Source organism: Canis aureus, chromosome 15 (assembly GCF_053574225.1).
Source record: "Canis aureus isolate CA01 chromosome 15, VMU_Caureus_v.1.0, whole genome shotgun sequence".
Classification (NCBI taxonomy): domain Eukaryota; kingdom Metazoa; phylum Chordata; class Mammalia; order Carnivora; family Canidae; genus Canis; species Canis aureus.
In genome coordinates, this window is record NC_135625.1 from 57,943,219 (window position 1) to 57,955,976 (window position 12,758).

Consider the following 12,758-nt stretch of genomic DNA (forward strand, 5'->3'; position numbering starts at 1 on the left):
CAGCTACACTGAAGACCGGCTGAGGCTGGAGGACGAGAACGAGAAGCAGGTGGGCGCGGGGGGCTCTCACCTGCAGGGGCACGCGGCCAGCGGGGGACACGGGGTGGGGAGCACAGCTGGGGGCATGGGGCCGGGTGGGGGGTGCAGACAGCGGAGTGTGGGCCCGGGGTGCAGGGCCGGGAGCACCCAGCGGGGAGCACCCAGCGGGGAGCACGGAGCTCGGGGTGGAGGTGCTCAGGGGCCTCAGCCCAAGAGGAGACAGGGCAACGGCAGTGGGGACTCCGTAGACTTGGAGGGGGAGGACCTGCCACCTTCTGTGGCCCCAGCGTCAGTCTCCCCATTGGTCAGACGGTGTGCCCAGGTGACACTGTAGGGCTGGGAGAGGGCAGGGCGAGCTGCAGAGCTTGCCCCGTGGGTTTGTTGCCCTACAGGGGCTGAACTGCTCCAAGGCCGGCACGGAGGGCGGGGGTTTCACCTGTGGGGGGGAGGTTGGGTGGGATCCATCTGGAATCCACTCCCTTGGAGCCGGGGTGGTGGGGGGGTGGTGAGGCAGGTCCTGACCGGCCCTGGCGCAGGTGTGGTGGGCCCTGACCCGCCGGCCAGAGGCTAAAGCTCCGCGGACCTGAGGGTGTCCCCATGACAGTGGTCGTCACGGTAACCCTGGCCAGCAGCTCGGCTGTGAACCTGGGGGGCCCCCTGCCCGGCCCCTGCCACAGCCTGCTGGGGCCGCGGGACCACCCACCCCCACCCAGACGGCGAGCCGGACCGGTGTGCACTGCCCGGAGTCCCCGGGCTCATCCCCGTCAGGGGGTGCGTGTGTGTGTGCCACATGTGCGGAAACGTGTGCATGTGTGTCTGTACACACGTGTATGTGTCTATGTGGAGCATGTGTGCAAGTGTCCATGTCTGTGTGTGTCTACGCGTGTGGATTTGCATTCGTGTGGACTCTGTGCATGCCAGTGTCTGTACGTGAGTGTGTGCATGTGCGTACATGTATGTGGGGATACGTGAACATATGCACGCAAACGTCGGGTGTGTGCATATATGCGTGGATGTGTGCGTAACTGCACATGTGTGGATGCGTGTGGATGCGTGTGTGGATGTGAGCGTGAGTGTGCGCATGTGTGCAGACGAGTGTGTGGCTGAGTGTGTGTGTGCATGCAGGCACACACGTGCGTACGATCCGGAGTCCCCGGGGCTGGTCCCTGAGCGTCTCCTGCGACATCAGCCCCGCCAACTGAGGGTCTCTTGGCCGTTTTTGAGACGCTTGCACGCGCAGCGCGGGGACCCCCCTTGGATGCCTCCCCGACATCCTTGAAGAAGCGACGTTTGGGGGCCGCCGCTGCGTCTTCCTCTTCTGAGTTTCCCTTCGCTCTTCCTCCTGTCTTCCATCTCCTCTGCGTTTCCTTTCGGATGTCTTTCTTTCCGTGCTCGGCGTGTGTCTGTCTTCATCTCTTCTCTTCCCGTGGCTGCCTTTCCCGACGACCACGTGAGGCTCTGGGCCTGTTGGGCCCCCGAGCTTGGGGTCGGCCGCGAGCGATGCTGCAGTGGTGGCCGCGGCGTGGACCGCACGTGCATGCAGACTCCCAGGCCTGCGCTCTAACCGCACCCCCGGCCCCGGCCCCAGGGGCGAGCGGTCACACGCACTCCTGCCGTCACGGGGCCACTCTGCGTGCTCGTGTCAGCTCCGCCAGCAAGGGCTCATCCCACAGAGGGGGGAGCCCAGACACCGGGAGGCTCAGGGCCGGCGTGTGGGCGCAGCAACTCTGCAAGACGGCAGATGTCACCCCGACCCGTCAGCCCGGTGACTGCTGTTACCGTGTTGTCACTCTGGGTCCGGATATTTAGATTTTCTGCATTTTCCCACGGACGGATCCACTGGTGCTTTGAATGTAGCTTGAGGCCGCTGTGCCTTCCTCCCCGGCGTGCGCGCGGGACTTTGTGTTCTCGGCCCCGACGTTTAGACGCCGTGTTTTGAAAACGTGACTCCTCCGAGGAGGAGTTCATCCTGGTTCATCGCCTGGGAGCAGGCCTCAGCTGTGTTGTCGGGAGAGCAGGTGCGACTTCGCGCCTCGCCCCGGCTCCGGGGGGGTCTCCCGGTTACGCCATGTTCCACGTTCTCCTTCGAAGTTATCCGGGATCGCGCGTGGCTCCGGTAGCGGTGGCCTCTGAGCGGGGCCCCGGGGCCCGCCAGTCCATGGGGGGCCGGCTGAGGCGGGCCTGGTGGTCGGGGGCCCGGCGTGCGTCCCGGAGAGGAGTCTGGTCTTCTTTGTCCATCCTCCACTCCCTGGCGGGCCGTGCTGCGCCTCCTGGCCCTCACTGACGCGGGACGGCCTCTCCACACGGTTGCCCTTCGTATTTCTTTGTGGCGTATGTGTTTGACCCCTCCTGGCCCACGCTCTGGCCCCGTGGGTGCCAAAGGGCCGCTCACCGTGGAGAGGCCGGTGTCTCCTCCGGGGTGGTCCCCGTGTCCCCACGTGCGTTTCTCTCGCCTTGCTTCTCCTGGTGTTAAAACTCAATAGTTCCATATTTCAGACATTTCCGTCATTTCTCTTGGTGGTTCACACGGTGCTTTTGGAACAGGAGGGTGAGGGTCACGTCCATGCATCTCTGCCTGGCCCAGAGCGGGCGAGTCCGGACTTTGACCTGCCATGTCTTCTCTGTTGGGGCCTGGGGGTCGGGTCTGTCACACGGGAGTAGGCTTGGCACACGGCGAGGGCTTGCGGGCCCGGGGGTCAGATACTCCAAAGGGACTTGGAGGGTCTTTCGCTTCCAGAACAAAGACGTCCAAGCTTAGGTCTTCGAAACGGGAAAGCCTTAGAGCAGCTGATCAAGAAGAAAGAATGGGCATAGGGCGGGTGTTAGGGACGGAAGGCTCGGCGGCAGATAGAGCCGTGCTAAAAGCAGACACAAGGGAAACACTCAGGATTCGTCACTAGCAGGAGATTTGAAAACTCCGAGATGCACCAGTTCCCGCACAGTTTCCGGGATCGAAACTGGTTCGAGAAGCAAATAGAGGGCTCGGAAAGCCCGTGGCCACCCAAATGTTGACTTAGCAGTGACCGTCGTCTCCGGGCCCGTGGTCACCCCTGAGCCGTGTGGGCGTCCGGGGAAGGCGCCATTCCCGCTCCCGCTTGTCCCGGGGATGTGGGCGCAGGGTGACTCTCCAGAGTCGCCGACGTGCAGGTCGCACACGCGTGGGGAGTGGCCCCGGCTCCCGGCGCTGTGCTCCTGGGCGGTCACCCCCAGGCCCTTCCTGGCGCTGAGCGGGGAGCGGGTTTTGTCTGGACGCCTTGGTGCATCCATGTGCCACGTGTGGGGCTCTGCAGGGGCTGCCGCTACCCCGTGTGTTGTCATCCCCATGATTGCCTGGACACCGTGGAAGCAGAGCTGACAAAGTCTTCTTTTTCTTTTTTTTTTCTTAAATCTTATTTATTTAGTCATGAGAGAGAGAAAGAGGCAGAGACCCAGGCAGAGGGAGAAGCAGGCTCCATGCAGGGAGCCCGACGGGGGACTCGATCCCGGGTCTCCAGGGTCACGCCCTGGGCCGAAGGCAGGCGCTAAACCGCTGGGCCACCCGGGGATCTCCCTGACAAAGTTTACTTTTTGTCTTGATCCAGTTTTGGTATCAGATAATACTGACTTTATATCAGGAGTTGGGGGGTGTTCCCTTGGGGTAAGGTGGTATCTCATTGTGGTTTTGATTCGCATTCCCCAGGTGATTAATGACGTTGAGCATCTTTTCATGCACCTGTTGGCCATCTGGATGTCTTTTTTAGAGAAATGCATATTCAGATTTTCTGCCCGTTCTTTAATTGCATAATTTGGGTTTCCGAAGTGGAGTTGTCTGGGTTCTTTATATATCTTGGATACTAACCGCTTATTGAATCTACCATTTGCAGATACCTTCTCCCATTCAGTAGGTTTCATTTCTTTTTCATTTTGTTAATTATTTCCTTTGCCGCGTAAAAGCTTTTTATTTGGTACAGCCCCAATAATTTATTTTTGCTTTGCTTCACTCACATGAGGAGACATATCTAGAAAAGTCTTGCTAAGGCTGATATTTTCTGGAAAATTTTAGGTAGAATTGGTGTTAAATTTTCTTCAGTGCTTGGCAGGCATATCTAGTAAAATCATCAGGATCTGGAGATTTCTTCTATATGAATTTTATTTTTTTATTTTTTTATTTTTTATTGGTATATGAATTTTACAATTAAGAATTCAGTTTACTTAATAGGTTGCAGAACTATTCAGATGTTTTATTCACAGTATTTATATCTTACTGCGTGAGTTGTAGTGGCTTGTGCTTTGTTGAGAAGCTTGTCCGTATCTTTGAAATGGTCAAATTCATGTGTGAAGTGTTACTACTGTTCCCTTTATCTTTTCGGTTTCTGCAGGGTCTGTAATGATAACGTTTCCTTCCTGATTTTGTTAATTATGTCATATCAGTCTCTCTCACTCATTTTGCTAGAGGTTTGCATATTTTATTTGCTGTATTTAAAGGATCACATTTTTGTTTCATTGATTTTGGGTTTTTATTTTTCCCGTTTTCAGTTTCTTTGATTTTTTCTTGTATTTATTATGATATTCCCTCCTCTAAATTTGCTTTACTTTGTTCTTCTTTGTCCAGAGTATTTAAATGGAAGCTTAGATTATTTGACAACTTTCTCTTTTTTAGTATGAGCAAATAGTCTCATAAATTTCCCTTTCAGAGCTGCGCGCCACCGATACTGGTGTGTGGTATTCTCACTTTCATTCGGTTCTGTGTATTTTTAAAACTTTCCTTTGACATCTCCTTTCAACTCCTGGATTGCTTAGAATCGTTTTGCTTAGTTTCTCAATACTTGGAGATTTTTCTGCTGTTTTCTGCTACCGATTTTTAGTTTGAGTCCGTGATTTTCAAAGACCATGCTCTAGAATTTGAATTCTTGTGAATACGCTGAAGTTCGTGTCATGGCCCAGGATATGGCCTGTCTTGGTGTGAGTTCTGTGGGTGCTTGAAGACAACGTGTTTTCTGCACTTCTTGGGCGAGGTGTTTTATACTTGTTGTTGACATAACTGTTGGCTGATGGTCTTCTTGAGTGCTCTGTATCGTTGCTAATCTTTGTCCAGATTTTCTATCATTTATTTTTCTTCTTAAATTTTTTTTTTAAAAAAGAGTCACCATCCCTTTGCATCGGCACCCCAGTCGGGGCTCACGCGGTGGACATCTGCTGGGCCTGCTCTGGGGACAGGACATGTTCCAAACACCTCTCAAGTCATCAGACTTGCCTTCCTGTTTTTGTTCATTGAATTTATTCCTGGGTATTTTATTCCCTTTGATGCAGTTGTAAATACCATCATTTTCTCCGCTTTTCCGAGCATTCATTGTTTGTGTGCAGAAACACCACAGATTTCTGCGTGTTAATTTCACATCCTGAAAATTTGCTGAATTCAGGTATTAGTTCTGACGAGTTCTTGGTGGCATCTTTAGGGTTTTCTGTAGATATTAAGCCATTTGCAGAGAGAGATAGTGTGTGATTTTCTTTCCGTGCCCGGTTGCTGAGGCTGGGACTTATGCTGTTGGATGGGAGTGGCCTCCCTGTCCACTCCTGACCCTACAGGGGAAGCTCTCCTGTTCTCACTGTCGGGGCCGATGTGTGCCGTGGGCTTGGTATCCCTGGCCCTCACTGTGTCGAGAAACGTGTCCTCTGCACCTGCCGTGTGGGGAGGCTTTATCCTGAAGGGATGTTGCGTCCTGTCAAATGCTTGTTCTGCATGTGCTGAGACGATCATGTATTTCTACCCTTTCTTCGGTTAATGCGATGCATCACATCGATCGATTTGTGGATATCGAACCACCCTAGCATCCTGGGAACAAATCCCACTTGGTTGTGGTGTCCAATCCCTTGAATGTACTGTTGGAAGTGGCTTGCTCATGTTTGTTTGGGGGGATTTCTGCATCTGTGATCATTGGGGGTATTGGTATTAGTAAAAGATCCTCGTCTTTTCTGGTCAGGTCCAGTGGTTTTGGGTTCAGGGTAATGCTGGCCCCATAGAGTGAATTTGGGAGCTTTCTTAGAGCTTAAGAAGTATTGGTGATCTTCTTCAAACGTTTGTTAGAGGTCACTAGTGAAGCCATCCGGTCCTGGGCTTTTCTGTGTTGGGGGCTTTTGATCACTGCTTCAGTCTCCGTACTAGAAATGTCTGCAGATTTTCTGTTTCTTTATGATTCGGTCTTGGTAGGTTGAGTGTTTGTAGGGATTTATTCATTTCTTCTAGGTTGTCAGGTTTGCTGGTGTATAAGATGTGTCCCTTTTTATTCACTACTTGGCTCTTTCACTAGGACACGTGATTGTGTGGGCAGCAGTGGGACATGGTGGGACACGTCCATGTAGCTGTGTGTGGGGGGGGGGGGGCACGCACGTGTGTATGGATATCCGCGAGTGCATTGCATACGTGCATGAGAGTGTGTGCGTATGCAGTTGTGCACATACACATGCGTATGGACACGCTTGTTCACGTATCTGTGTGCAGGTGTCCATGTGTGAGTATGTGCATGTGGGCTAAAATTTGTTTTAGATGTCTTCCTGTTATGGTTCTGCAGGATGCTGTTCTGTGGCTTTCTTTCCTCATGTCGTCTTCATGTGGAATCTTGGTCAGGCTGGTCTCCTGGAAGAGTTTGGGCATGTTTCCTCCTGTTCCACTTTCTGGAGATTTTCTTTCTGAAACTTTTAAACAATTCTTAAGAAAATTTATGTATTTGAGAGAGAGAGAGAGACAGAGCACGAGAGAGCACAAGTAGGCTGGAAAGGGAGAAGCAGGCTCCCCACTGAGTGGGGAACCCAACTGGGGGCTCCCTCCCAGCACCCTGAGATCACGACCTGAGTGGAAGGCAGACGCTTAACTGACTGAGCTGCCCAGGCGCCCCTGGAAGTTTTTATGTACAGGTTCAATTTTTAAAAATAGGGCTATTATATATATATATCTATAAAATCAGGGCTTTTTTAAAAAAGATTTTATTTATTCATTCATGAGAGACACAGAGAGAGAGAGAGAGGCAGAGACACAGGCAGAGGGAGAAGCAGGCTCCCTGCAGGGAGCCCGACGCGGGATTCAATCCCGGGCCTCCAGGATCATGCCCTGGGCCGAAGTCAGGCGCTAAACTGCGGAGCCACCCAGGGTTCCCTAGATTCGGGTTTTTTATATGTCTGTGATATTCCATATACGATATGCATATGCACATATATCGGAGTGAGCTTTGTGTTTCTTAGTCTTTCGAGGAATCTGTCCACGTGAGCTGAGTCACCGAGATTGTTAGAATAAAGGTATTTATGGTATTTCCCTGTTAGCTTTCTAATATTTGCAGAAGCAGCCGTGACATCACCTCCTCCTTTTCTGACTGTGATAATTTGCGTCTTCCCTCTCTCCCCCACCATTCTGGCTGCACGTTTATCAATGTGATCAATTTTTGTAAAGAGTTTGCCTTTGGTTTCATTGATTTCTGTTTTATTGTTTTTCCTCTGATTTTTTATTATTGTGATTCTTGTGGTTTCCTTGTTTTTCTCTTAACTCTTGTTTTTGTAGTTTGGGAAGATGGAAGCTGAGACTGCTGATCGGGATCTTTTCCCTCCTAACGTGAAGAGTTGGTGCCGCACACCAGGCGGGTGTCTGGCTAAGGTGGCATCCCCGCGTTGCTGCGACACTGTGTCCTCGTTTCCCGTCGGTTCAAGATGCTTTCTAATTTCCCTTTTAATTTTGGTTACACCCATGGCTTATTTAGAGATATGTTTTTTGAGGGATTTTTTCAAAGGTCTTTCTGATTTTGACTTCACATTTAATTCTGTTGTGGTCAGAGAACACATTTTATCAAAAATTTGAGTCCTCTTAAGTACACGGTTCAGAACGCGGTCTCCTCAGGAACTGAGCAACAAGATGCACTGTGCTTCCGTGCCCTCCTTGTGTTCTGGGGTGTTGTGTACACACGCTGAGGCTGGCTGGGGACGGGCTGCTCACGTTCTTCCCCTGCGTCATTACTTACGTCCTGGCTCCCGGGTTTCTCAGTTCCTGATCGAGGGGTATTGAGTCTGCGACATACTTAGAGATCTGTCTGCTCCCTGTGTTCTCAAGCTCTGCTGCTTGATTTATAACATTTAGGGTTCTTAGGTCCTCTTGATGAATTAACTTTTTTAAGATGTTCTTGATTCGTGAGAGACACAGAGAGAGAGGCAGAGACACAGGCAGAGGGAGAAGCAGGCTCCATGCAGGGAGCCGGACGTGGGACTCGATCCCGGGACACGGGATCACACTCTGGGCCGAAGGCAGGCGCTCAACCACTGAGCCACCCAGCAGTCCCATTCTGTTTGTTTAGAGACAGAGCGTGTGTGTGCGTGTGAGCCAGGAGAGGAGCAGAGGGAGACCTAAAACCAACCTACTGAGCCACCCACGCTCCCCTAATTAACTCTATTTTCATGAAGAAGTGACCCTCGTTCCCTGGAGCCCTAACGTGCTGTGTGAGCATAGCCGTTCCAGCTTTCCTTTGATTATTGTCGGGAAGCATGTCTTTTCCATCCCCCTTTCCTTTCCCTTCCCCCAAGGGCTTCATGTCTTTTTCTCTAACGGGCTGGGTTTGTCTTTTCTCCCTTGAATCTGACTGTCCGCGTTTGCTGTGCTTTGCCGTCGGCCCGGGTTTGGTTTGTCCCATCTGTTCTGTGTCGTGGTTTTGCTTTTCCTGCCATTCTGTGGGTGTAGAGGGCGCGTTCTGTGACTCTGCCCTTGCACCTCTGTTGGCTCATGAGTGTGCACCGTTGGCTCCGGCACTGGGCTGGCTGCTCCGGGGTCTGCGGCAGGTTCCTGGACGTCGTCCGAGGATCTCGCGGACGCGCCTCCTCACGCGCCTCCCTTCCTGGCCTGTGTGAGGTTGCTGCTGTGCGTGTTTCACTTGGTGTTATAAACTCTGTTCTGCATCGTTGCCATTTACGTTTGGGCAAACGAGCCGTTCCCTTTAGAAGAGGGAAGGTGGGGTCCAGCCTGTGCGGGTCGCCCGCGGCTCTGCGTGTGGGTGCTCCGCAGGGAGGAGGGCAGCCAGCCGGCGAGGAATCCGCGCCGTCTCTGTGTTTCTGAGAAGGGTCTTCGTTTTGTCTTTATCTTTGGAAATTCTTTTCACCCGTTCCTTACAGGACCGTGGGCCATCGGGTCGTGCTGTCCAAGGAGGCCGCTCTGGTCCTCCGTACGCAACGGGGAAGATGTCTGCTTCCTCTGACTGCTTTTAAGATTTTCTCTTCATCGCCGGCTTCAAGCAGTTTGACTGTGATGTGCCTCCATGAGGTTTTCCTCACGGATTTTGGGCTTCCAGCATCGGTGGGTTTATGGTTTGATCATCTGGCGGAGAGATAGAGACGCAAAGAGACACAGAGACACAGGTAGGGAGAGCCGGTGAGACAGGGAGCAAGAGTCAGAGACAGGGAGGGAGAGAAGGAGTCGGGGGGGGGGGGCGGCCGGGGACAGACCGAGATGGGGTGGCGGGGAGAGACAGACACAGACACAGGGAAGGAGAGTCAGAGAGACAGGGATGGAGAGACAGAGACGGTGAGGGAGAGACAGAAAGACAGGGAGGGAGAGGCAGGGAATCAGGTAGGGAGACGCCGAGAGACTGGGAGGGAGAGACCGAGACACAGAGAGGGAGACACAGAGACAAGGAGGGTGAGATCTAGACAGCGTGGGAGAGACAGAGAGGGAGGGAGACCCAGAGACGGGGAGGGAGAGACCGAGAGACAAAGGGCTGCGCAGGGAAGGAGTAGTGGGACCTGTTCCCGGAGGGGCTGGTTGTGGGGCCTCCTACGGGTCAGGTCTCCTCCGGGCGGCTCAGAGAGGGTGCGGGGCCCCTCCACCGGGGCTCAGGGAGGGTGCCGAGTCCATCCGCGTACGCTCAGAGGGGTTTGGATACAGGCACCATCCAGCGTCAGGGCGCGGCCTTGGGGCGGTGGCTTGAGGGCCTGGGTGGCTGAGCCCCAGGAGCGCCCCCACGGCCCTTGGCTCTTCCTCCTCCCCCCTACTCCCCCCCCCCGCCCCTGTCCCCCTTCTCCCCTTCCCCCTTCAGCCTCTGCCCCACTTCCCCCCTTCCCCCATTTCCAAGCTCCCCAGGCTTCTGGGAGCACGCCCCCCCCCGCCTTGGTCCCTATCAGGTGAGTATGGCGATTTCTGAAACTTTTGAATTTTGAAAGCATTCCCCTTTCTCCACATCCTCTCCAACATTTGTTGTGTCCTGTCTGGTTCTTGTTCCCCATTCTCACGGGTGTGAGGTGGTATCTCATTGTGCTTTTGCTCTGTATTTCCCTGCCGGCCGGCGATGCAGAGCATCGTCTCGTGTGCTTGTTGTCCACGTCTGTGTCTTCCTGTGTGACGTTTCTGTTCATGTCTTTTGCCCATTTCAGGGTGGCACTCTTGGTTTCTCTGCTGTTGAGTTGAATAAGTTCTTTTTTTTTTTTTAATTTTTATTTATTTATGATAGTCACACAGAGAGAGAGAGAGAGAGGCAGAGACACAGGCAGAGGGAGAAGCAGGCTCCATGCACCGGAAGCCCGACGTGGGATTCGATCCCGGGTCTCCAGGATCGCGCCCTGGGCCAAAGGCCGGCGTTAAACCGCTGCGCCACCCAGGGATCCCGAGTTGAATAAGTTCTTTAGAGACCTTGGATAACTGGCCCTGTATCGGACGGGTCATTTGCACATATCTTCTTCCATTCTGGAGGTTTGTCTTTTAGTTTTCTTGAGCGTTTCTTTTGCTCTGTGGAAGCTTCTCATATTGACGAGTCCCAGTGATTCGTTTTGGGCCTTCATGGATGTATCTTGCAAGAAGTTGCTGTGGCCCAGTTCAAGGAGGGTGTTGTTGCCTGTGTTCTCCCCTAGGAGTTTGATGGAATCTTGTCTCCCATTTAGATCTTCCATCCATTTTGACTTTCTCTTTGTGTCCGGAGGTGTGAGAGGATGGTCCAGTTTCATTCCTCTGCGTGTGGCTGTCCAACGTGCCCAGCAGCCTTTAGTGAAGAGACTGTCTTTTTTCCAGCAGATGGTCTTTCCTGCTTGGTCGAATGTACGGTCTTGATGGTCGAGTTGAGGGTCCACTTCTGGATTTGTCTCTTCTGTCCCATTGATCTGTGTGTCTGTTTTTGTGCCAGTACCACACTGTCTTGATGAGCACAGCTTTGTAGCACAGCCTGAAGTCCGGCATTGTGATGCCGCCAGCTGTGGTTTTCTTTTCTCATATTGCCCTGGGCGTTCGGGTTCTTTTCTGATGATTTCACACGAATCTTCCGATGATTTGTTCCAGCTCTCTGAAGAGAGCCCGTGGTATTTCTGATGATAGGGATCGCGTTCCATGTGTAAATTGCCCTGGGTCACGTGGACATTTTCCCAATATATATGAATTCTTCCAATCCAGGAGCATGGAATGGTTTTCCATCTCTTTGTGTCTTCCTCAATTTCTTTCAGACGTCTTCCGTGGTTTTTCGGGTAGAGATCCTTTATCTCTCTGGTTAGGTGTATTGCTAGGTATCTCATGCTTTTGGGTGCAATTGTCACTGGGACCGACTCCTTCATTTCTCTTTCTTCAGTCTCATCGTTGGCGTATGGAGAGGCCAGGGATTTCTGGGCATTGATTGGGTATCCTGCCACGCTGCCAAATTTGCTGTAGGAGTTCTAGCAATCTTGGGGTGGAGTCTTTTGGGTTTTCCAGGTACGGTATCATGTCATCAGCGAAGAGGGAGAGTTTGACTACTTCTTTGCCGATTTGAGCCTTTTATTTCTTTCTGTCGCTTGATTGCTGAGGCCGTGACGTCTAGTAGTATGTTGAGTAGCCTTGGTGAGAGTGGACATCCCTGTCTCGTTCCTGATCTTTTTCGGGGAAAGCCTCCCAGCGTTTGCCCCTTGGGAATGATAATTTGCCAGGGGCTTGTCGTAGATGGCTTTGAAGATGCTGGGGAACGTTCCCTCTATCCCTGTACTCTGAAGCGTTGGATCAGGAATGGATGCCGTATTTTGTCAAATGCTTTCTCTGCATATATTGAGAGGATCATCTGGTTCTTGTTTTTTCTCTTGCAGATCTGATGAGTCACACGGAGTGTTTGCCTAGTGTTGAACCAGCCTTGCGTCCCAGGGATAAATGCCACCTGGTCACGGTGAGTAACTTCTCAATGTACCGTTGGAAGCTATTCACTGGTATCTTGTTTAGAATCTTTGCATCCGTGTTCATCGGGGACATCGGTCTATAACTCTCCTTTTTGGTGGGGTGGGGTCTTTGTCTGCTTCTGGACTTCAGGTGATACTGGCCTCATAGAACGAGTTTGGAAGTATTCCATCTCCAGAAGCTTCAGCTGGCCTCAGTGTAGTCTCTGTGGCGGGCTCTTGTTTTGGTTCAGGAGGTAGCTCAGTGGCCAGAGTCGTTCGCTCCACTGAGGCAGGTGGCTGCTCCGGCATGTGCGGGAACCCGATAGCATGCACCTGGGCGTGCTCTTCCTCCAGGGTGGCCACGGGTACAGGTAGCTCTTGCATGTCGGAACAGTGAGTCAGAGGTGTTACCACCACGTGCATTGGTTTGGTCTCAGCAGCTGGCTTCTCGGCTCGAGCCGTGACCAGCTCGATCACCTCTGGCTCTGAAGCTTTAGCAGGCCCCGAGGTAGGAGCTGGGGCCGGTTGTTGAGGTGGTTCAGGATATTGCACAGGGGCAGACACTAGTTGCTCCACTGAGCTGGGTGGCCGCTCCGGCATGTGGCAGACCCTGA

The 12,758-nt window shown here is 52.6% G+C and overlaps 1 protein-coding gene across 1 annotated transcript in view; it reads left to right on the forward strand.

Annotated features, from left to right (window-relative positions):
- Positions 1 to 12,758, forward strand: part of AKR1D1 (aldo-keto reductase family 1 member D1) — a 133,622-nt gene continuing 120,864 nt past the window's right edge. The window contains 2 exon segments of the mRNA XM_077850069.1: positions 1 to 49; positions 12,079 to 12,155. The gene's annotated coding sequence lies outside the window, so the exon portion shown is untranslated.